Source organism: Schistocerca cancellata, chromosome 9 (assembly GCF_023864275.1).
Source record: "Schistocerca cancellata isolate TAMUIC-IGC-003103 chromosome 9, iqSchCanc2.1, whole genome shotgun sequence".
NCBI classification, from domain to species: Eukaryota; Metazoa; Arthropoda; class Insecta; order Orthoptera; family Acrididae; genus Schistocerca; species Schistocerca cancellata.
In genome coordinates this window covers 308,386,690-308,404,777 of record NC_064634.1, presented here as the reverse complement: position 1 = coordinate 308,404,777, position 18,088 = coordinate 308,386,690, and the positions used below count along the sequence as shown (strand labels likewise).

At 53.6% G+C, this 18,088-nt stretch overlaps 50 non-coding genes across 50 annotated transcripts; 24 read left to right on the top strand and 26 right to left on the bottom strand.

The window, feature by feature from the left end:
- The first annotated feature begins 256 nt into the window (after positions 1-256).
- Positions 257-329, top strand: Trnar-acg (transfer RNA arginine (anticodon ACG)). Its single transcript has one exon. It is a non-coding gene; the product is annotated as a tRNA-Arg (tRNA).
- Positions 330-603: 274 nt separating this feature from the next.
- Trnam-cau (transfer RNA methionine (anticodon CAU)) lies at positions 604-675 on the top strand. The gene has a single exon. It is a non-coding gene; the product is annotated as a tRNA-Met (tRNA).
- A 239-nt stretch (positions 676-914) lies between these two features.
- On the bottom strand, positions 915-986 carry Trnad-guc (transfer RNA aspartic acid (anticodon GUC)). Its single transcript has one exon. It is a non-coding gene; the product is annotated as a tRNA-Asp (tRNA).
- Positions 987-1,097: 111 nt separating this feature from the next.
- Positions 1,098-1,189, bottom strand: Trnai-uau (transfer RNA isoleucine (anticodon UAU)). The gene is given in 2 exon segments: positions 1,098-1,133; positions 1,152-1,189. It is a non-coding gene; the product is annotated as a tRNA-Ile (tRNA).
- Positions 1,190-1,631: 442 nt separating this feature from the next.
- On the top strand, positions 1,632-1,704 carry Trnar-acg (transfer RNA arginine (anticodon ACG)). Its single transcript has one exon. It is a non-coding gene; the product is annotated as a tRNA-Arg (tRNA).
- Positions 1,705-1,978: 274 nt separating this feature from the next.
- On the top strand, positions 1,979-2,050 carry Trnam-cau (transfer RNA methionine (anticodon CAU)). Its single transcript has one exon. It is a non-coding gene; the product is annotated as a tRNA-Met (tRNA).
- Positions 2,051-2,289: 239 nt separating this feature from the next.
- Positions 2,290-2,361, bottom strand: Trnad-guc (transfer RNA aspartic acid (anticodon GUC)). The gene has a single exon. It is a non-coding gene; the product is annotated as a tRNA-Asp (tRNA).
- Positions 2,362-2,472: 111 nt separating this feature from the next.
- Positions 2,473-2,564, bottom strand: Trnai-uau (transfer RNA isoleucine (anticodon UAU)). The gene is given in 2 exon segments: positions 2,473-2,508; positions 2,527-2,564. It is a non-coding gene; the product is annotated as a tRNA-Ile (tRNA).
- Positions 2,565-3,006: 442 nt separating this feature from the next.
- Trnar-acg (transfer RNA arginine (anticodon ACG)) lies at positions 3,007-3,079 on the top strand. Its single transcript has one exon. It is a non-coding gene; the product is annotated as a tRNA-Arg (tRNA).
- A 263-nt stretch (positions 3,080-3,342) lies between these two features.
- On the top strand, positions 3,343-3,414 carry Trnam-cau (transfer RNA methionine (anticodon CAU)). Its single transcript has one exon. It is a non-coding gene; the product is annotated as a tRNA-Met (tRNA).
- Positions 3,415-3,653: 239 nt separating this feature from the next.
- Positions 3,654-3,725, bottom strand: Trnad-guc (transfer RNA aspartic acid (anticodon GUC)). The gene has a single exon. It is a non-coding gene; the product is annotated as a tRNA-Asp (tRNA).
- Positions 3,726-3,836: 111 nt separating this feature from the next.
- On the bottom strand, positions 3,837-3,928 carry Trnai-uau (transfer RNA isoleucine (anticodon UAU)). Its single transcript is given in 2 exon segments — positions 3,837-3,872; positions 3,891-3,928. It is a non-coding gene; the product is annotated as a tRNA-Ile (tRNA).
- A 442-nt stretch (positions 3,929-4,370) lies between these two features.
- Trnar-acg (transfer RNA arginine (anticodon ACG)) lies at positions 4,371-4,443 on the top strand. The gene has a single exon. It is a non-coding gene; the product is annotated as a tRNA-Arg (tRNA).
- Positions 4,444-4,717: 274 nt separating this feature from the next.
- Trnam-cau (transfer RNA methionine (anticodon CAU)) lies at positions 4,718-4,789 on the top strand. Its single transcript has one exon. It is a non-coding gene; the product is annotated as a tRNA-Met (tRNA).
- A 239-nt stretch (positions 4,790-5,028) lies between these two features.
- Positions 5,029-5,100, bottom strand: Trnad-guc (transfer RNA aspartic acid (anticodon GUC)). Its single transcript has one exon. It is a non-coding gene; the product is annotated as a tRNA-Asp (tRNA).
- A 111-nt stretch (positions 5,101-5,211) lies between these two features.
- On the bottom strand, positions 5,212-5,303 carry Trnai-uau (transfer RNA isoleucine (anticodon UAU)). The gene is given in 2 exon segments: positions 5,212-5,247; positions 5,266-5,303. It is a non-coding gene; the product is annotated as a tRNA-Ile (tRNA).
- Positions 5,304-5,745: 442 nt separating this feature from the next.
- On the top strand, positions 5,746-5,818 carry Trnar-acg (transfer RNA arginine (anticodon ACG)). The gene has a single exon. It is a non-coding gene; the product is annotated as a tRNA-Arg (tRNA).
- Positions 5,819-6,092: 274 nt separating this feature from the next.
- Positions 6,093-6,164, top strand: Trnam-cau (transfer RNA methionine (anticodon CAU)). The gene has a single exon. It is a non-coding gene; the product is annotated as a tRNA-Met (tRNA).
- A 239-nt stretch (positions 6,165-6,403) lies between these two features.
- Trnad-guc (transfer RNA aspartic acid (anticodon GUC)) lies at positions 6,404-6,475 on the bottom strand. The gene has a single exon. It is a non-coding gene; the product is annotated as a tRNA-Asp (tRNA).
- Positions 6,476-6,586: 111 nt separating this feature from the next.
- Trnai-uau (transfer RNA isoleucine (anticodon UAU)) lies at positions 6,587-6,678 on the bottom strand. The gene is given in 2 exon segments: positions 6,587-6,622; positions 6,641-6,678. It is a non-coding gene; the product is annotated as a tRNA-Ile (tRNA).
- A 442-nt stretch (positions 6,679-7,120) lies between these two features.
- Trnar-acg (transfer RNA arginine (anticodon ACG)) lies at positions 7,121-7,193 on the top strand. Its single transcript has one exon. It is a non-coding gene; the product is annotated as a tRNA-Arg (tRNA).
- Positions 7,194-7,467: 274 nt separating this feature from the next.
- On the top strand, positions 7,468-7,539 carry Trnam-cau (transfer RNA methionine (anticodon CAU)). The gene has a single exon. It is a non-coding gene; the product is annotated as a tRNA-Met (tRNA).
- A 239-nt stretch (positions 7,540-7,778) lies between these two features.
- On the bottom strand, positions 7,779-7,850 carry Trnad-guc (transfer RNA aspartic acid (anticodon GUC)). The gene has a single exon. It is a non-coding gene; the product is annotated as a tRNA-Asp (tRNA).
- A 111-nt stretch (positions 7,851-7,961) lies between these two features.
- Trnai-uau (transfer RNA isoleucine (anticodon UAU)) lies at positions 7,962-8,053 on the bottom strand. The gene is given in 2 exon segments: positions 7,962-7,997; positions 8,016-8,053. It is a non-coding gene; the product is annotated as a tRNA-Ile (tRNA).
- Positions 8,054-8,842: 789 nt separating this feature from the next.
- Trnam-cau (transfer RNA methionine (anticodon CAU)) lies at positions 8,843-8,914 on the top strand. Its single transcript has one exon. It is a non-coding gene; the product is annotated as a tRNA-Met (tRNA).
- Positions 8,915-9,153: 239 nt separating this feature from the next.
- Trnad-guc (transfer RNA aspartic acid (anticodon GUC)) lies at positions 9,154-9,225 on the bottom strand. Its single transcript has one exon. It is a non-coding gene; the product is annotated as a tRNA-Asp (tRNA).
- A 111-nt stretch (positions 9,226-9,336) lies between these two features.
- On the bottom strand, positions 9,337-9,428 carry Trnai-uau (transfer RNA isoleucine (anticodon UAU)). The gene is given in 2 exon segments: positions 9,337-9,372; positions 9,391-9,428. It is a non-coding gene; the product is annotated as a tRNA-Ile (tRNA).
- A 442-nt stretch (positions 9,429-9,870) lies between these two features.
- Trnar-acg (transfer RNA arginine (anticodon ACG)) lies at positions 9,871-9,943 on the top strand. Its single transcript has one exon. It is a non-coding gene; the product is annotated as a tRNA-Arg (tRNA).
- Positions 9,944-10,217: 274 nt separating this feature from the next.
- Trnam-cau (transfer RNA methionine (anticodon CAU)) lies at positions 10,218-10,289 on the top strand. The gene has a single exon. It is a non-coding gene; the product is annotated as a tRNA-Met (tRNA).
- A 239-nt stretch (positions 10,290-10,528) lies between these two features.
- Trnad-guc (transfer RNA aspartic acid (anticodon GUC)) lies at positions 10,529-10,600 on the bottom strand. The gene has a single exon. It is a non-coding gene; the product is annotated as a tRNA-Asp (tRNA).
- A 111-nt stretch (positions 10,601-10,711) lies between these two features.
- Trnai-uau (transfer RNA isoleucine (anticodon UAU)) lies at positions 10,712-10,803 on the bottom strand. The gene is given in 2 exon segments: positions 10,712-10,747; positions 10,766-10,803. It is a non-coding gene; the product is annotated as a tRNA-Ile (tRNA).
- A 442-nt stretch (positions 10,804-11,245) lies between these two features.
- On the top strand, positions 11,246-11,318 carry Trnar-acg (transfer RNA arginine (anticodon ACG)). Its single transcript has one exon. It is a non-coding gene; the product is annotated as a tRNA-Arg (tRNA).
- Positions 11,319-11,581: 263 nt separating this feature from the next.
- Trnam-cau (transfer RNA methionine (anticodon CAU)) lies at positions 11,582-11,653 on the top strand. The gene has a single exon. It is a non-coding gene; the product is annotated as a tRNA-Met (tRNA).
- Positions 11,654-11,892: 239 nt separating this feature from the next.
- Positions 11,893-11,964, bottom strand: Trnad-guc (transfer RNA aspartic acid (anticodon GUC)). Its single transcript has one exon. It is a non-coding gene; the product is annotated as a tRNA-Asp (tRNA).
- A 111-nt stretch (positions 11,965-12,075) lies between these two features.
- Trnai-uau (transfer RNA isoleucine (anticodon UAU)) lies at positions 12,076-12,167 on the bottom strand. The gene is given in 2 exon segments: positions 12,076-12,111; positions 12,130-12,167. It is a non-coding gene; the product is annotated as a tRNA-Ile (tRNA).
- Positions 12,168-12,609: 442 nt separating this feature from the next.
- Positions 12,610-12,682, top strand: Trnar-acg (transfer RNA arginine (anticodon ACG)). Its single transcript has one exon. It is a non-coding gene; the product is annotated as a tRNA-Arg (tRNA).
- A 274-nt stretch (positions 12,683-12,956) lies between these two features.
- Positions 12,957-13,028, top strand: Trnam-cau (transfer RNA methionine (anticodon CAU)). The gene has a single exon. It is a non-coding gene; the product is annotated as a tRNA-Met (tRNA).
- A 239-nt stretch (positions 13,029-13,267) lies between these two features.
- On the bottom strand, positions 13,268-13,339 carry Trnad-guc (transfer RNA aspartic acid (anticodon GUC)). Its single transcript has one exon. It is a non-coding gene; the product is annotated as a tRNA-Asp (tRNA).
- A 111-nt stretch (positions 13,340-13,450) lies between these two features.
- Trnai-uau (transfer RNA isoleucine (anticodon UAU)) lies at positions 13,451-13,542 on the bottom strand. Its single transcript is given in 2 exon segments — positions 13,451-13,486; positions 13,505-13,542. It is a non-coding gene; the product is annotated as a tRNA-Ile (tRNA).
- Positions 13,543-14,331: 789 nt separating this feature from the next.
- On the top strand, positions 14,332-14,403 carry Trnam-cau (transfer RNA methionine (anticodon CAU)). The gene has a single exon. It is a non-coding gene; the product is annotated as a tRNA-Met (tRNA).
- Positions 14,404-14,642: 239 nt separating this feature from the next.
- On the bottom strand, positions 14,643-14,714 carry Trnad-guc (transfer RNA aspartic acid (anticodon GUC)). Its single transcript has one exon. It is a non-coding gene; the product is annotated as a tRNA-Asp (tRNA).
- A 111-nt stretch (positions 14,715-14,825) lies between these two features.
- On the bottom strand, positions 14,826-14,917 carry Trnai-uau (transfer RNA isoleucine (anticodon UAU)). Its single transcript is given in 2 exon segments — positions 14,826-14,861; positions 14,880-14,917. It is a non-coding gene; the product is annotated as a tRNA-Ile (tRNA).
- Positions 14,918-15,359: 442 nt separating this feature from the next.
- Trnar-acg (transfer RNA arginine (anticodon ACG)) lies at positions 15,360-15,432 on the top strand. The gene has a single exon. It is a non-coding gene; the product is annotated as a tRNA-Arg (tRNA).
- Positions 15,433-15,706: 274 nt separating this feature from the next.
- Trnam-cau (transfer RNA methionine (anticodon CAU)) lies at positions 15,707-15,778 on the top strand. The gene has a single exon. It is a non-coding gene; the product is annotated as a tRNA-Met (tRNA).
- Positions 15,779-16,017: 239 nt separating this feature from the next.
- Positions 16,018-16,089, bottom strand: Trnad-guc (transfer RNA aspartic acid (anticodon GUC)). The gene has a single exon. It is a non-coding gene; the product is annotated as a tRNA-Asp (tRNA).
- A 111-nt stretch (positions 16,090-16,200) lies between these two features.
- Trnai-uau (transfer RNA isoleucine (anticodon UAU)) lies at positions 16,201-16,292 on the bottom strand. The gene is given in 2 exon segments: positions 16,201-16,236; positions 16,255-16,292. It is a non-coding gene; the product is annotated as a tRNA-Ile (tRNA).
- A 442-nt stretch (positions 16,293-16,734) lies between these two features.
- On the top strand, positions 16,735-16,807 carry Trnar-acg (transfer RNA arginine (anticodon ACG)). Its single transcript has one exon. It is a non-coding gene; the product is annotated as a tRNA-Arg (tRNA).
- Positions 16,808-17,070: 263 nt separating this feature from the next.
- Positions 17,071-17,142, top strand: Trnam-cau (transfer RNA methionine (anticodon CAU)). The gene has a single exon. It is a non-coding gene; the product is annotated as a tRNA-Met (tRNA).
- A 239-nt stretch (positions 17,143-17,381) lies between these two features.
- Trnad-guc (transfer RNA aspartic acid (anticodon GUC)) lies at positions 17,382-17,453 on the bottom strand. Its single transcript has one exon. It is a non-coding gene; the product is annotated as a tRNA-Asp (tRNA).
- Positions 17,454-17,564: 111 nt separating this feature from the next.
- On the bottom strand, positions 17,565-17,656 carry Trnai-uau (transfer RNA isoleucine (anticodon UAU)). The gene is given in 2 exon segments: positions 17,565-17,600; positions 17,619-17,656. It is a non-coding gene; the product is annotated as a tRNA-Ile (tRNA).
- Between the last annotated feature and the right edge of the window lie 432 nt (positions 17,657-18,088).

Sequence of the window (18,088 nt, the reverse complement as noted above, 5' to 3'; positions counted from 1 at the left end):
TTGCAGAAAAACGCGCGCCTTGCCTTCTGCTACCTGTCCAACAGCGAGGGCAGATGTGTGGCAAGCTCTAAGCTATGCAGGCGCACCGTGGCCGAGCAGCTGGAGGAGAGATGCCTTCCTTGGCAGCTCCCTGCAGAGTGCGGAAGACCAGAATGGCCGCGCCGCCGTTGTCAGTGGACGACACGCAGTTGCAGAGCCACGGAGAACACGTTGCTCTGCGACGTGTACCCGCCTCATATTACGAAACGCCAGCTGTGGCCCTGTGGCGCAACGGACAACGCGTCTGACTACGGATCAGAAGATTCCAGGTTCGAATCCTGGCAGGGTCGGCATTTTGTTAGTTGCGGGCGCGTAGCTAGGCAGTGCATTCGAATGTTGCCACCTGCGTGGAGTGCAATGTCAATCCTGAGCATCTCGCAGCTGCATCTCGAGACGATCGTGGTAAATATCGCTTCTTGCAAGCGTCAGCGTAGCGTCTGTCGAGCAAAGTCGAGACAAGTCAAGCTGAGAGATGTTGCACAGTTTATTAAACGGTACGCGACGCAGACAACGCTTTTCCAAGCGTCCCATGTCACGCACCGAAGAGGGCGCACGCCTCCACGCAGCAGAGTGGCGCAGTGGAAGCGTGCTGGGCCCATAACCCAGAGGTCCGTGGATCGAAACCACGCTCTGCTAAAATTATTCTTTTTCTTGGGTGCTTCGAGCTCGATCATTAAGCCTGGTGTGCGCTGATTCAGCGTCAACAGCAAACCCTGTACGTTCTGAAACGACGACGACGTCGTCGTGTGAAGAATACGAGAAACACTTGCTAAGACGCAGAGTTTCTTACGATTCTGCAGCAACTACATTTCTCGATCACAACGTTAATGTCCTTTCGGGCCACACGTGCAACTTTCGCGATATAAAAATCGCACCTCCCCGGCGGGGAATCGAACCCCGGTCTCCCGCGTGACAGGCGGGGATACTAACCACTATACTACCGAGGAATACGCAATCGGTACTTATAATGCACGCACACTTATGTTTCTCAAGCAGGTGATACATCTCAAATCTAGCGTCCCGATGCTTTCAGAGTCAGCTGCTACGAAGTAAAAGTATGCCCCAGGTGAGGCTCGAACTCACAACCCCGGCATTGCTCACGGCTACTGCCTTATAAGTACCGTGCGCTAACCAATTGCGCCACTGGGGCTACAGCAGGGTGCTTTCAGTTAGCGGTATTCGCTTTGCTGCCATCCTGTTGTGGCTACAGACCCGTCATACGACCGTCACCTGCGGCCATACTGCGACTTTAGCACCTGGCTACGGATCCTTCATACGATTCTTGTTTCATATGCTACACTTGCAAGCATATCAACCGCTTGTCATCACCGAAAAATTGCAGAAAAACGCGCGCCTTGCCTTCTGCTACCTGTCCAACAGCGAGGGCAGATGTGTGGCAAGCTCTAAGCTATGCAGGCGCACCGTGGCCGAGCAGCTGGAGGAGAGATGCCTTCCTTGGCAGCTCCCTGCAGAGTGCGGAAGACCAGAATGGCCGCGCCGCCGTTGTCAGTGGACGACACGCAGTTGCAGAGCCACGGAGAACACGTTGCTCTGCGACGTGTACCCGCCTCATATTACGAAACGCCAGCTGTGGCCCTGTGGCGCAACGGATAACGCGTCTGACTACGGATCAGAAGATTCCAGGTTCGAATCCTGGCAGGGTCGGCATTTTGTTAGTTGCGGGCGCGTAGCTAGGCAGTGCATTCAAATGTTGCCACCTGCGTGGAGTGCAATGTCAATCCTGAGCATCTCGCAGCTGCATCTCGAGACGATCGTGGTAAATATCGCTTCTTGCAAGCGTCAGCGTAGCGTCTGTCGAGCAAAGTCGAGACAAGTCAAGCTGAGAGATGTTGCACAGTTTATTAAACGGTACGCGACGCAGACAACGCTTTTCCAAGCGTCCCATGTCACGCACCGAAGAGGGCGCACGCCTCCACGCAGCAGAGTGGCGCAGTGGAAGCGTGCTGGGCCCATAACCCAGAGGTCCGTGGATCGAAACCACGCTCTGCTAAAATTATTCTTTTTCTTGGGTGCTTCGAGCTCGATCATTAAGCCTGGTGTGCGCTGATTCAGCGTCAACAGCAAACCCTGTACGTTCTGAAACGACGACGACGTCGTCGTGTGAAGAATACGAGAAACACTTGCTAAGACGCAGAGTTTCTTACGATTCTGCAGCAACTACATTTCTCGATCACAACGTTAATGTCCTTTCGGGCCACACGTGCAACTTTCGCGATATAAAAATCGCACCTCCCCGGCGGGGAATCGAACCCCGGTCTCCCGCGTGACAGGCGGGGATACTAACCACTATACTACCGAGGAATACGCAATCGGTACTTATAATGCACGCACACTTATGTTTCTCAAGCAGGTGATACATCTCAAATCTAGCGTCCCGATGCTTTCAGAGTCAGCTGCTACGAAGTAAAAGTATGCCCCAGGTGAGGCTCGAACTCACAACCCCGGCATTGCTCACGGCTACTGCCTTATAAGTACCGTGCGCTAACCAATTGCGCCACTGGGGCTACAGCAGGGTGCTTTCAGTTAGCGGTATTCGCTTTGCTGCCATCCTGTTGTGGCTACAGACCCGTCATACGACCGTCACCTGCGGCCATACTGCGACTTTAGCACCTGGCTACGGATCCTTCATACGATTCTTGTTTCATATGCTACACTTGCAAGCATATCAACCGCTTGTCATCACCGAAAAATTGCAGAAAAACGCGCGCCTTGCCTTCTGCTACCTGTCCAACAGCGAGGGCAGATGTGTGGCAAGCTCTAAGCTATGCAGGCGCACCGTGGCCGAGCAGCTGGAGGAGAGATGCCTTCCTTGGCAGCTCCCTGCAGAGTGCGGAAGACCAGAATGGCCGCGCCGCCGTTGTCAGTGGACGACACGCAGTTGCAGAGCCACGGAGAACACGTTGCTCTGCGACGTGTACCCGCCTCATATTACGAAACGCCAGCTGTGGCCCTGTGGCGCAACGGACAACGCGTCTGACTACGGATCAGAAGATTCCAGGTTCGAATCCTGGCAGGGTCGGCATTTTGTTAGTTGCGGGCGCGTAGCTAGGCAGTGCATTCGAATGTTGCCACCTGCGTGGAGTGCAATGTCAATCCTGAGCATCTCGCAGCTGCATCTCGAGACGATCGTGGTAAATATCGCTTCTTGCAAGCGTCAGCCGAGCAAAGTCGAGACAAGTCAAGCTGAGAGATGTTGCACAGTTTATTAAACGGTACGCGACGCAGACAACGCTTTTCCAAGCGTCCCATGTCACGCACCGAAGAGGGCGCACGCCTCCACGCAGCAGAGTGGCGCAGTGGAAGCGTGCTGGGCCCATAACCCAGAGGTCCGTGGATCGAAACCACGCTCTGCTAAAATTATTCTTTTTCTTGGGTGCTTCGAGCTCGATCATTAAGCCTGGTGTGCGCTGATTCAGCGTCAACAGCAAACCCTGTACGTTCTGAAACGACGACGACGTCGTCGTGTGAAGAATACGAGAAACACTTGCTAAGACGCAGAGTTTCTTACGATTCTGCAGCAACTACATTTCTCGATCACAACGTTAATGTCCTTTCGGGCCACACGTCCAACTTTCGCGATATAAAAATCGCACCTCCCCGGCGGGGAATCGAACCCCGGTCTCCCGCGTGACAGGCGGGGATACTAACCACTATACTACCGAGGAATACGCAATCGGTACTTATAATGCACGCACACTTATGTTTCTCAAGCAGGTGATACATCTCAAATCTAGCGTCCCGATGCTTTCAGAGTCAGCTGCTACGAAGTAAAAGTATGCCCCAGGTGAGGCTCGAACTCACAACCCCGGCATTGCTCACGGCTACTGCCTTATAAGTACCGTGCGCTAACCAATTGCGCCACTGGGGCTACAGCAGGGTGCTTTCAGTTAGCGGTATTCGCTTTGCTGCCATCCTGTTGTGGCTACAGACCCGTCATACGACCGTCACCTGCGGCCATACTGCGACTTTAGCACCTGGCTACGGATCCTTCATACGATTCTTGTTTCATATGCTACACTTGCAAGCATATCAACCGCTTGTCATCACCGAAAAATTGCAGAAAAACGCGCGCCTTGCCTTCTGCTACCTGTCCAACAGCGAGGGCAGATGTGTGGCAAGCTCTAAGCTATGCAGGCGCACCGTGGCCGAGCAGCTGGAGGAGAGATGCCTTCCTTGGCAGCTCCCTGCAGAGTGCGGAAGACCAGAATGGCCGCGCCGCCGTTGTCAGTGGACGACACGCAGTTGCAGAGCCACGGAGAACACGTTGCTCTGCGACGTGTACCCGCCTCATATTACGAAACGCCAGCTGTGGCCCTGTGGCGCAACGGATAACGCGTCTGACTACGGATCAGAAGATTCCAGGTTCGAATCCTGGCAGGGTCGGCATTTTGTTAGTTGCGGGCGCGTAGCTAGGCAGTGCATTCGAATGTTGCCACCTGCGTGGAGTGCAATGTCAATCCTGAGCATCTCGCAGCTGCATCTCGAGACGATCGTGGTAAATATCGCTTCTTGCAAGCGTCAGCGTAGCGTCAGTCGAGCAAAGTCGAGACAAGTCAAGCTGAGAGATGTTGCACAGTTTATTAAACGGTACGCGACGCAGACAACGCTTTTCCAAGCGTCCCATGTCACGCACAGAAGAGGGCGCACGCCTCCACGCAGCAGAGTGGCGCAGTGGAAGCGTGCTGGGCCCATAACCCAGAGGTCCGTGGATCGAAACCACGCTCTGCTAAAATTATTCTTTTTCTTGGGTGCTTCGAGCTCGATCATTAAGCCTGGTGTGCGCTGATTCAGCGTCAACAGCAAACCCTGTACGTTCTGAAACGACGACGACGTCGTCGTGTGAAGAATACGAGAAACACTTGCTAAGACGCAGAGTTTCTTACGATTCTGCAGCAACTACATTTCTCGATCACAACGTTAATGTCCTTTCGGGCCACACGTGCAACTTTCGCGATATAAAAATCGCACCTCCCCGGCGGGGAATCGAACCCCGGTCTCCCGCGTGACAGGCGGGGATACTAACCACTATACTACCGAGGAATACGCAATCGGTACTTATAATGCACGCACACTTATGTTTCTCAAGCAGGTGATACATCTCAAATCTAGCGTCCCGATGCTTTCAGAGTCAGCTGCTACGAAGTAAAAGTATGCCCCAGGTGAGGCTCGAACTCACAACCCCGGCATTGCTCACGGCTACTGCCTTATAAGTACCGTGCGCTAACCAATTGCGCCACTGGGGCTACAGCAGAGTGCTTTCAGTTAGCGGTATTCGCTTTGCTGCCATCTTGTTGTGGCTACAGACCCGTCATACGACCGTCACCTGCGGCCATACTGCGACTTTAGCACCTGGCTACGGATCCTTCATACGATTCTTGTTTCATATGCTACACTTGCAAGCATATCAACCGCTTGTCATCACCGAAAAATTGCAGAAAAACGCGCGCCTTGCCTTCTGCTACCTGTCCAACAGCGAGGGCAGATGTGTGGCAAGCTCTAAGCTATGCAGGCGCACCGTGGCCGAGCAGCTGGAGGAGAGATGCCTTCCTTGGCAGCTCCCTGCAGAGTGCGGAAGACCAGAATGGCCGCGCCGCCGTTGTCAGTGGACGACACGCAGTTGCAGAGCCACGGAGAACACGTTGCTCTGCGACGTGTACCCGCCTCATATTACGAAACGACAGCTGTGGCCCTGTGGCGCAACGGATAACGCGTCTGACTACGGATCAGAAGATTCCAGGTTCGAATCCTGGCAGGGTCGGCATTTTGTTAGTTGCGGGCGCGTAGCTAGGCAGTGCATTCGAATGTTGCCACCTGCGTGGAGTGCAATGTCAATCCTGAGCATCTCGCAGCTGCATCTCGAGACGATCGTGGTAAATATCGCTTCTTGCAAGCGTCAGCGTAGCGTCAGTCGAGCAAAGTCGAGACAAGTCAAGCTGAGAGATGTTGCACAGTTTATTAAACGGTACGCGACGCAGACAACGCTTTTCCAAGCGTCCCATGTCACGCACAGAAGAGGGCGCACGCCTCCACGCAGCAGAGTGGCGCAGTGGAAGCGTGCTGGGCCCATAACCCAGAGGTCCGTGGATCGAAACCACGCTCTGCTAAAATTATTCTTTTTCTTGGGTGCTTCGAGCTCGATCATTAAGCCTGGTGTGCGCTGATTCAGCGTCAACAGCAAACCCTGTACGTTCTGAAACGACGACGACGTCGTCGTGTGAAGAATACGAGAAACACTTGCTAAGACGCAGAGTTTCTTACGATTCTGCAGCAACTACATTTCTCGATCACAACGTTAATGTCCTTTCGGGCCACACGTGCAACTTTCGCCATATAAAAATCGCACCTCCCCGGCGGGGAATCGAACCCCGGTCTCCCGCGTGACAGGCGGGGATACTAACCACTATACTACCGAGGAATACGCAATCGGTACTTATAATGCACGCACACTTAAGTTTCTCAAGCAGGTGATACATCTCAAATCTAGCGTCCCGATGCTTTCAGAGTCAGCTGCTACGAAGTAAAAGTATGCCCCAGGTGAGGCTCGAACTCACAACCCCGGCATTGCTCACGGCTACTGCCTTATAAGTACCGTGCGCTAACCAATTGCGCCACTGGGGCTACAGCAGGGTGCTTTCAGTTAGCGGTATTCGCTTTGCTGCCATCCTGTTGTGGCTACAGACCCGTCATACGACCGTCACCTGCGGCCATACTGCGACTTTAGCACCTGGCTACGGATCCTTCATACGATTCTTGTTTCATATGCTACACTTGCAAGCATATCAACCGCTTGTCATCACCGAAAAATTGCAGAAAAACGCGCGCCTTGCCTTCTGCTACCTGTCCAACAGCGAGGGCAGATGTGTGGCAAGCTCTAAGCTATGCAGGCGCACCGTGGCCGAGCAGCTGGAGGAGAGATGCCTTCCTTGGCAGCTCCCTGCAGAGTGCGGAAGACCAGAATGGCCGCGCCGCCGTTGTCAGTGGACGACACGCAGTTGCAGAGCCACGGAGAACACGTTGCTCTGCGACGTGTACCCGCCTCATATTACGAAACGCCAGCTGTGGCCCTGTGGCGCAACGGATAACGCGTCTGACTACGGATCAGAAGATTCCAGGTTCGAATCCTGGCAGGGTCGGCATTTTGTTAGTTGCGGGCGCGTAGCTAGGCAGTGCATTCGAATGTTGCCACCTGCGTGGAGTGCAATGTCAATCCTGAGCATCTCGCAGCTGCATCTCGAGACGATCGTGGTAAATATCGCTTCTTGCAAGCGTCAGCGTAGCGTCAGTCGAGCAAAGTCGAGACAAGTCAAGCTGAGAGATGTTGCACAGTTTATTAAACGGTACGCGACGCAGACAACGCTTTTCCAAGCGTCCCATGTCACGCACCGAAGAGAGCGCACGCCTCCACGCAGCAGAGTGGCGCAGTGGAAGCGTGCTGGGCCCATAACCCAGAGGTCCGTGGATCGAAACCACGCTCTGCTAAAATTATTCTTTTTCTTGGGTGCTTCGAGCTCGATCATTAAGCCTGGTGTGCGCTGATTCAGCGTCAACAGCAAACCCTGTACGTTCTGAAACGACGACGACGTCGTCGTGTGAAGAATACGAGAAACACTTGCTAAGACGCAGAGTTTCTTACGATTCTGCAGCAACTACATTTCTCGATCACAACGTTAATGTCCTTTCGGGCCACACGTGCAACTTTCGCGATATAAAAATCGCACCTCCCCGGCGGGGAATCGAACCCCGGTCTCCCGCGTGACAGGCGGGGATACTAACCACTATACTACCGAGGAATACGCAATAGGTACTTATAATGCACGCACACTTATGTTTCTCAAGCAGGTGATACATCTCAAATCTAGCGTCCCGATGCTTTCAGAGTCAGCTGCTACGAAGTAAAAGTATGCCCCAGGTGAGGCTCGAACTCACAACCCCGGCATTGCTCACGGCTACTGCCTTATAAGTACCGTGCGCTAACCAATTGCGCCACTGGGGCTACAGCAGGGTGCTTTCAGTTAGCGGTATTCGCTTTGCTGCCATCCTGTTGTGGCTACAGACCCGTCATACGACCGTCACCTGCGGCCATACTGCGACTTTAGCACCTGGCTACGGATCCTTCATACGATTCTTGTTTCATATGCTACACTTGCAAGCATATCAACCGCTTGTCATCACCGAAAAATTGCAGAAAAACGCGCGCCTTGCCTTCTGCTACCTGTCCAACAGCGAGGGCAGATGTGTGGCAAGCTCTAAGCTATGCAGGCGCACCGTGGCCGAGTAGCTGGAGGAGAGATGCCTTCCTTGGCAGCTCCCTGCAGAGTGCGGAAGACCAGAATGGCCGCGCCGCCGTTGTCAGTGGACGACACGCAGTTGCAGAGCCACGGAGAACACGTTGCTCTGCGACGTGTACTCGCCTCATATTACGAAACGCCAGCTGTGGCCCTTTGCCGCAACGGATAACGCGTCTGACTACGGATCAGAAGATTCCAAGTTCGAATCCTGGCAGGGTCGGCATTTTGTTAGTTGCGGGCGCGTAGCTAGGCAGTGCATTCGAATGTTGCCACCTGCGTGGAGTGCAATGTCAATCCTGAGCATCTCGCAGCTGCATCTCGAGACGATCGTGGTAAATATCGCTTCTTGCAAGCGTCAGCGTAGCGACAGTCGAGCAAAGTCGAGACAAGTCAAGCTGAGAGATGTTGCACAGTTTATTAAACGGTACGCGACGCAGACAACGCTTTTCCAAGCGTCCCATGTCACGCACCGAAGAGGGCGCACGCCTCCACGCAGCAGAGTGGCGCAGTGGAAGCGTGCTGGGCCCATAACCCAGAGGTCCGTGGATCGAAACCACGCTCTGCTAAAATTATTCTTTTTCTTGGGTGCTTCGAGCTCGATCATTAAGCCTGGTGTGCGCTGATTCAGCGTCAACAGCAAACCCTGTACGTTCTGAAACGACGACGACGTCGTCGTGTGAAGAATACGAGAAACACTTGCTAAGACGCAGAGTTTCTTACGATTCTGCAGCAACTACATTTCTCGATCACAACGTTAATGTCCTTTCGGGCCACACGTGCAACTTTCGCGATATAAAAATCGCACCTCCCCGGCGGGGAATCGAACCCCGGTCTCCCGCGTGACAGGCGGGGATACTAACCACTATACTACCGAGGAATACGCAATCGGTACTTATAATGCACGCACACTTATGTTTCTCAAGCAGGTGATACATCTCAAATCTAGCGTCCCGATGCTTTCAGAGTCAGCTGCTACGAAGTAAAAGTATGCCCCAGGTGAGGCTCGAACTCACAACCCCGGCATTGCTCACGGCTACTGCCTTATAAGTACCGTGCGCTAACCAATTGCGCCACTGGGGCTACAGCAGAGTGCTTTCAGTTAGCGGTATTCGCTTTGCTGCCATCCTGTTGTGGCTACAGACCCGTCATACGACCGTCACCTGCGGCCATACTGCGACTTTAGCACCTGGCTACGGATCCTTCATACGATTCTTGTTTCATATGCTACACTTGCAAGCATATCAACCGCTTGTCATAACCGAAAAATTGCAGAAAAACGCGCGCCTTGCCTTCTGCTACCTGTCCAACAGCGAGGGCAGATGTGTGGCAAGCTCTAAGCTATGCAGGCGCACCGTGGCCGAGCAGCTGGAGGAGAGATGCCTTCCTTGGCAGCTCCCTGCAGAGTGCGGAAGACCAGAATGGCCGCGCCGCCGTTGTCAGTGGACGACACGCAGTTGCAGAGCCACGGAGAACACGTTGCTCTGCGACGTGTACCCGCCTCATATTACGAAACGCCAGCTGTGGCCCTGTGGCGCAACGGATAACGCGTCTGACTACGGATCAGAAGATTCCAGGTTCGAATCCTGGCAGGGTCGGCATTTTGTTAGTTGCGGGCGCGTAGCTAGGCAGTGCATTCGAATGTTGCCACCTGCGTGGAGTGCAATGTCAATCCTGAGCATCTCGCAGCTGCATCTCGAGACGATCGTGGTAAATATCGCTTCTTGCAAGCGTCAGCGTAGCGTCAGTCGAGCAAAGTCGAGACAAGTCAAGCTGAGAGATGTTGCACAGTTTATTAAACGGTACGCGACGCAGACAACGCTTTTCCAAGCGTCCCATGTCACGCACAGAAGAGGGCGCACGCCTCCACGCAGCAGAGTGGCGCAGTGGAAGCGTGCTGGGCCCATAACCCAGAGGTCCGTGGATCGAAACCACGCTCTGCTAAAATTATTCTTTTTCTTGGGTGCTTCGAGCTCGATCATTAAGCCTGGTGTGCGCTGATTCAGCGTCAACAGCAAACCCTGTACGTTCTGAAACGACGACGACGTCGTCGTGTGAAGAATACGAGAAACACTTGCTAAGACGCAGAGTTTCTTACGATTCTGCAGCAACAACATTTCTCGATCACAACGTTAATGTCCTTTCGGGCCACACGTGCAACTTTCGCCATATAAAAATCGCACCTCCCCGGCGGGGAATCGAACCCCGGTCTCCCGCGTGACAGGCGGGGATACTAACCACTATACTACCGAGGAATACGCAATCGGTACTTATAATGCACGCACACTTAAGTTTCTCAAGCAGGTGATACATCTCAAATCTAGCGTCCCGATGCTTTCAGAGTCAGCTGCTACGAAGTAAAAGTATGCCCCAGGTGAGGCTCGAACTCACAACCCCGGCATTGCTCACGGCTACTGCCTTATAAGTACCGTGCGCTAACCAATTGCGCCACTGGGGCTACAGCAGGGTGCTTTCAGTTAGCGGTATTCGCTTTGCTGCCATCCTGTTGTGGCTACAGACCCGTCATACGACCGTCACCTGCGGCCATACTGCGACTTTAGCACCTGGCTACGGATCCTTCATACGATTCTTGTTTCATATGCTACACTTGCAAGCATATCAACCGCTTGTCATCACCGAAAAATTGCAGAAAAACGCGCGCCTTGCCTTCTGCTACCTGTCCAACAGCGAGGGCAGATGTGTGGCAAGCTCTAAGCTATGCAGGCGCACCGTGGCCGAGCAGCTGGAGGAGAGATGCCTTCCTTGGCAGCTCCCTGCAGAGTGCGGAAGACCAGAATGGCCGCGCCGCCGTTGTCAGTGGACGACACGCAGTTGCAGAGCCACGGAGAACACGTTGCTCTGCGACGTGTACCCGCCTCATATTACGAAACGCCAGCTGTGGCCCTGTGGCGCAACGGATAACGCGTCTGACTACGGATCAGAAGATTCCAGGTTCGAATCCTGGCAGGGTCGGCATTTTGTTAGTTGCGGGCGCGTAGCTAGGCAGTGCATTCGAATGTTGCCACCTGCGTGGAGTGCAATGTCAATCCTGAGCATCTCGCAGCTGCATCTCGAGACGATCGTGGTAAATATCGCTTCTTGCAAGCGTCAGTCGAGCAAAGTCGAGACAAGTCAAGCTGAGAGATGTTGCACAGTTTATTAAACGGTACGCGACGCAGACAACGCTTTTCCAAGCGTCCCATGTCACGCACCGAAGAGAGCGCACGCCTCCACGCAGCAGAGTGGCGCAGTGGAAGCGTGCTGGGCCCATAACCCAGAGGTCCGTGGATCGAAACCACGCTCTGCTAAAATTATTCTTTTTCTTGGGTGCTTCGAGCTCGATCATTAAGCCTGGTGTGCGCTGATTCAGCGTCAACAGCAAACCCTGTACGTTCTGAAACGACGACGACGTCGTCGTGTGAAGAATACGAGAAACACTTGCTAAGACGCAGAGTTTCTTACGATTCTGCAGCAACTACATTTCTCGATCACAACGTTAATGTCCTTTCTGGCCACACGTGCAACTTTCGCGATATAAAAATCGCACCTCCCCGGCGGGGAATCGAACCCCGGTCTCCCGCGTGACAGGCGGGGATACTAACCACTATACTACCGAGGAATACGCAATAGGTACTTATAATGCACGCACACTTATGTTTCTCAAGCAGGTGATACATCTCAAATCTAGCGTCCCGATGCTTTCAGAGTCAGCTGCTACGAAGTAAAAGTATGCCCCAGGTGAGGCTCGAACTCACAACCCCGGCATTGCTCACGGCTACTGCCTTATAAGTACCGTGCGCTAACCAATTGCGCCTCTGGGGCTACAGCAGGGTGCTTTCAGTTAGCGGTATTCGCTTTGCTGCCATCCTGTTGTGGCTACAGACCCGTCATACGACCGTCACCTGCGGCCATACTGCGACTTTAGCACCTGGCTACGGATCCTTCATACGATTCTTGTTTCATATGCTACACTTGCAAGCATATCAACCGCTTGTCATCACCGAAAAATTGCAGAAAAACGCGCGCCTTGCCTTCTGCTACCTGTCCAACAGCGAGGGCAGATGTGTGGCAAGCTCTAAGCTATGCAGGCGCACCGTGGCCGAGCAGCTGGAGGAGAGATGCCTTCCTTGGCAGCTCCCTACAGAGTGCGGAAGACCAGAATGGCCGCGCCGCCGTTGTCAGTGGACGACACGCAGTTGCAGAGCCACGGAGAACACGTTGCTCTGCGACGTGTACCCGCCTCATATTACGAAACGCCAGCTGTGGCCCTGTGGCGCAACGGATAACGCGTCTGACTACGGATCAGAAGATTCCAGGTTCGATTCCTGGCAGGGTCGGCATTTTGTTAGTTGCGGGCGCGTAGCTAGGCAGTGCATTCGAATGTTGCCACCTGCGTGGAGTGCAATGTCAATCCTGAGCATCTCGCAGCTGCATCTCGAGACGATCGTGGTAAATATCGCTTCTTGCAAGCGTCAGCGTAGCGTCAGTCGAGCAAAGTCGAGACAAGTCAAGCTGAGAGATGTTGCACAGTTTATTAAACGGTACGCGACGCAGACAACGCTTTTCCAAGCGTCCCATGTCACGCACAGAAGAGGGCGCACGCCTCCACGCAGCAGAGTGGCGCAGTGGAAGCGTGCTGGGCCCATAACCCAGAGGTCCGTGGATCGAAACCACGCTCTGCTAAAATTATTCTTTTTCTTGGGTGCTTCGAGCTCGATCATTAAGCCTGGTGTGCGCTGATTCAGCGTCAACAGCAAACCCTGTACGTTCTGAAACGACGACGACGTCGTCGTGTGAAGAATACGAGAAACACTTGCTAAGACGCAGAGTTTCTTACGATTCTGCAGCAACTACATTTCTCGATCACAACGTTAATGTCCTTTCGGGCCACACGTGCAACTTTCGCGATATAAAAATCGCACATCCCCGGCGGGGAATCGAACGCCGGTCTCCCGCGTGACAGGCGGGGATACTAACCACTATACTACCGAGGAATACGCAATCTGTACTTATAATGCACGCACACTTATGTTTCTCAAGCAGGTGATACATCTCAAATCTAGCGTCCCGATGCTTTCAGAGTCAGCTGCTACGAAGTAAAAGTATGCCCCAGGTGAGGCTCGAACTCACAACCCCGGCATTGCTCACGGCTACTGCCTTATAAGTACCGTGCGCTAACCAATTGCGCCACTGGGGCTACAGCAGGGTGCTTTCAGTTAGCGGTATTCGCTTTGCTGCCATCCTGTTGTGGCTACAGACCCGTCATACGACCGTCACCTGCGGCCATACTGCGACTTTAGCACCTGGCTACGGATCCTTCATACGATTCTTGTTTCATATGCTACACTTGCAAGCATATCAACCGCTTGTCATCACCGAAAAATTGCAGAAAAACGCGCGCCTTGCCTTCTGCTACCTGTCCAACAGCGAGGGCAGATGTGTGGCAAGCTCTAAGCTATGCAGGCGCACCGTGGCCGAGTAGCTGGAGGAGAGATGCCTTCCTTGGCAGCTCCCTGCAGAGTGCGGAAGACCAGAATGGCCGCGCCGCCGTTGTCAGTGGACGACACGCAGTTGCAGAGCCACGGAGAACACGTTGCTCTGCGACGTGTACTCGCCTCATATTACGAACCGCCAGCTGTGGCCCTTTGCCGCAACGGATAACGCGTCTGACTACGGATCAGAAGATTCCAAGTTCGAATCCTGGCAGGGTCGGCATTTTGTTAGTTGCGGGCGCGTAGCTAGGCAGTGCATTCGAATGTTGCCACCTGCGTGGAGTGCAATGTCAATCCTGAGCATCTCGCAGCTGCATCTCGAGACGATCGTGGTAAATATCGCTTCTTGCAAGCGTCAGCGTAGCGACAGTCGAGCAAAGTCGAGACAAGTCAAGCTGAGAGATGTTGCACAGTTTATTAAACGGTACGCGACGCAGACAACGCTTTTCCAAGCGTCCCATGTCACGCACCGAAGAGGGCGCACGCCTCCACGCAGCAGAGTGGCGCAGTGGAAGCGTGCTGGGCCCATAACCCAGAGGTCCGTGGATCGAAACCACGCTCTGCTAAAATTATTCTTTTTCTTGGGTGCTTCGAGCTCGATCATTAAGCCTGGTGTGCGCTGATTCAGCGTCAACAGCAAACCCTGTACGTTCTGAAACGACGACGACGTCGTCGTGTGAAGAATACGAGAAACACTTGCTAAGACGCAGAGTTTCTTACGATTCTGCAGCAACTACATTTCTCGATCACAACGTTAATGTCCTTTCGGGCCACACGTGCAACTTTCGCGATATAAAAATCGCACCTCCCCGGCGGGGAATCGAACCCCGGTCTCCCGCGTGACAGGCGGGGATACTAACCACTATACTACCGAGGAATACGCAATCGGTACTTATAATGCACGCACACTTAAGTTTCTCAAGCAGGTGATACATCTCAAATCTAGCGTCCCGATGCTTTCAGAGTCAGCTGCTACGAAGTAAAAGTATGCCCCAGGTGAGGCTCGAACTCACAACCCCGGCATTGCTCACGGCTACTGCCTTATAAGTACCGTGCGCTAACCAATTGCGCCACTGGGGCTACAGCAGGGTGCTTTCAGTTAGCGGTATTCGCTTTGCTGCCATCCTGTTGTGGCTACAGACCCGTCATACGACCGTCACCTGCGGCCATACTGCGACTTTAGCACCTGGCTACGGATCCTTCATACGATTCTTGTTTCATATGCTACACTTGCAAGCATATCAACCGCTTGTCATCACCGAAAAATTGCAGAAAAACGCGCGCCTTGCCTTCTGCTACCTGTCCAACAGCGAGGGCAGATGTGTGGCAAGCTCTAAGCTATGCAGGCGCACCGTGGCCGAGCAGCTGGAGGAGAGATGCCTTCCTTGGCAGCTCCCTGCAGAGTGCGGAAGACCAGAATGGCCGCGCCGCCGTTGTCAGTGGACGACACGCAGTTGCAGAGCCACGGAGAACACGTTGCTCTGCGACGTGTACCCGCCTCATATTACGAAACGCCAGCTGTGGCCCTGTGGCGCAACGGATAACGCGTCTGACTACGGATCAGAAGATTCCAGGTTCGAATCCTGGCAGGGTCGGCATTTTGTTAGTTGCGGGCGCGTAGCTAGGCAGTGCATTCGAATGTTGCCACCTGCGTGGAGTGCAATGTCAATCCTGAGCATCTCGCAGCTGCATCTCGAGACGATCGTGGTAAATATCGCTTCTTGCAAGCGTCAGCGTAGCGTCAGTCGAGCAAAGTCGAGACAAGTCAAGCTGAGAGATGTTGCACAGTTTATTAAACGGTACGCGACGCAGACAACGCTTTTCCAAGCGTCCCATGTCACGCACCGAAGAGGGCGCACGCCTCCACGCAGCAGAGTGGCGCAGTGGAAGCGTGCTGGGCCCATAACCCAGAGGTCCGTGGATCGAAACCACGCTCTGCTAAAATTATTCTTTTTCTTGGGTGCTTCGAGCTCGATCATTAAGCCTGGTGTGCGCTGATTCAGCGTCAACAGCAAACCCTGTACGTTCTGAAACGACGACGACGTCGTCGTGTGAAGAATACGAGAAACACTTGCTAAGACGCAGAGTTTCTTACGATTCTGCAGCAACTACATTTCTCGATCACAACGTTAATGTCCTTTCGGGCCACACGTGCAACTTTCGCGATATAAAAATCGCACATCCCCGGCGGGGAATCGAACCCCGGTCTCCCGCGTGACAGGCGGGGATACTAACCACTATACTACCGAGGAATACGCAATCGGTACTTATAATGCACGCACACTTATGTTTCTCAAGCAGGTGATACATCTCAAATCTAGCGTCCCGATGCTTTCAGAGTCAGCTGCTACGAAGTAAAAGTATGCCCCAGGTGAGGCTCGAACTCACAACCCCGGCATTGCTCACGGCTACTGCCTTATAAGTACCGTGCGCTAACCAATTGCGCCACTGGGGCTACAGCAGGGTGCTTTCAGTTAGCGGTATTCGCTTTGCTGCCATCCTGTTGTGGCTACAGACCCGTCATACGACCGTCACCTGCGGCCATACTGCGACTTTAGCACCTGGCTACGGATCCTTCATACGATTCTTGTTTCATATGCTACACTTGCAAGCATATCAACCGCTTGTCATCACCGAAAAATTGCAGAAAAACGCGCGCCTTGCCTTCTGCTACCTGTCCAACAGCGAGGGCAGATGTGTGGCAAGCTCTAAGCTATGCAGGCGCACCGTGGCCGAGTAGCTGGAGGAGAGATGCCTTCCTTGGCAGCTCCCTGCAGAGTGCGGAAGACCAGAATGGCCGCGCCGCCGTTGTCAGTGGACGACACGCAGTTGCAGAGCCACGGAGAACACGTTGCTCTGCGACGTGTACTCGCCTCATATTACGAAACGCCAGCCGTGGCCCTGTGGCGCAACGGATAACGCGTCTGACTACGGATCAGAAGATTCCAGGTTCGAATCCTGGCAGGGTCGGCATTTTGTTAGTTGCGGGCGCGTAGCTAGGCAGTGCATTCGAATGTTGCCACCTGCGTGGAGTGCAATGTCAATCCTGAGCATCTCGCAGCTGCATCTCGAGACGATCGTGGTAAATATCGCTTCTTGCAAGCGTCAGCCGAGCAAAGTCGAGACAAGTCAAGCTGAGAGATGTTGCACAGTTTATTAAACGGTACGCGACGCAGACAACGCTTTTCCAAGCGTCCCATGTCACGCACCGAAGAGGGCGCACGCCTCCACGCAGCAGAGTGGCGCAGTGGAAGCGTGCTGGGCCCATAACCCAGAGGTCCGTGGATCGAAACCACGCTCTGCTAAAATTATTCTTTTTCTTGGGTGCTTCGAGCTCGATCATTAAGCCTGGTGTGCGCTGATTCAGCGTCAACAGCAAACCCTGTACGTTCTGAAACGACGACGACGTCGTCGTGTGAAGAATACGAGAAACACTTGCTAAGACGCAGAGTTTCTTACGATTCTGCAGCAACTACATTTCTCGATCACAACGTTAATGTCCTTTCGGGCCACACGTGCAACTTTCGCGATATAAAAATCGCACCTCCCCGGCGGGGAATCGAACCCCGGTCTCCCGCGTGACAGGCGGGGATACTAACCACTATACTACCGAGGAATACGCAATCGGTACTTATAATGCACGCACACTTATGTTTCTCAAGCAGGTGATACATCTCAAATCTAGCGTCCCGATGCTTTCAGAGTCAGCTGCTACGAAGTAAAAGTATGCCCCAGGTGAGGCTCGAACTCACAACCCCGGCATTGCTCACCGCTACTGCCTTATAAGTACCGTGCGCTAACCAATTGCGCCACTGGGGCTACAGCAGGGTGCTTTCAGTTAGCGGTATTCGCTTTGCTGCCATCCTGTTGTGGCTACAGACCCGTCATACGACCGTCACCTGCGGCCATACTGCGACTTTAGCACCTGGCTACGGATCCTTCATACGATTCTTGTTTCATATGCTACACTTGCAAGCATATCAACCGCTTGTCATCACCGAAAAATTGCAGAAAAACGCGCGCCTTGCCTTCTGCTACCTGTCCAACAGCGAGGGCAGATGTGTGGCAAGCTCTAAGCTATGCAGGCGCACCGTGGCCGAGCAGCTGGAGGAGAGATGCCTTCCTTGGCAGCTCCCTGCAGAGTGCGGAAGACCAGAATGGCCGCGCCGCCGTTGTCAGTGGACGACACGCAGTTGCAGAGCCACGGAGAACACGTTGCTCTGCGACGTGTACCCGCCTCATATTACGAAA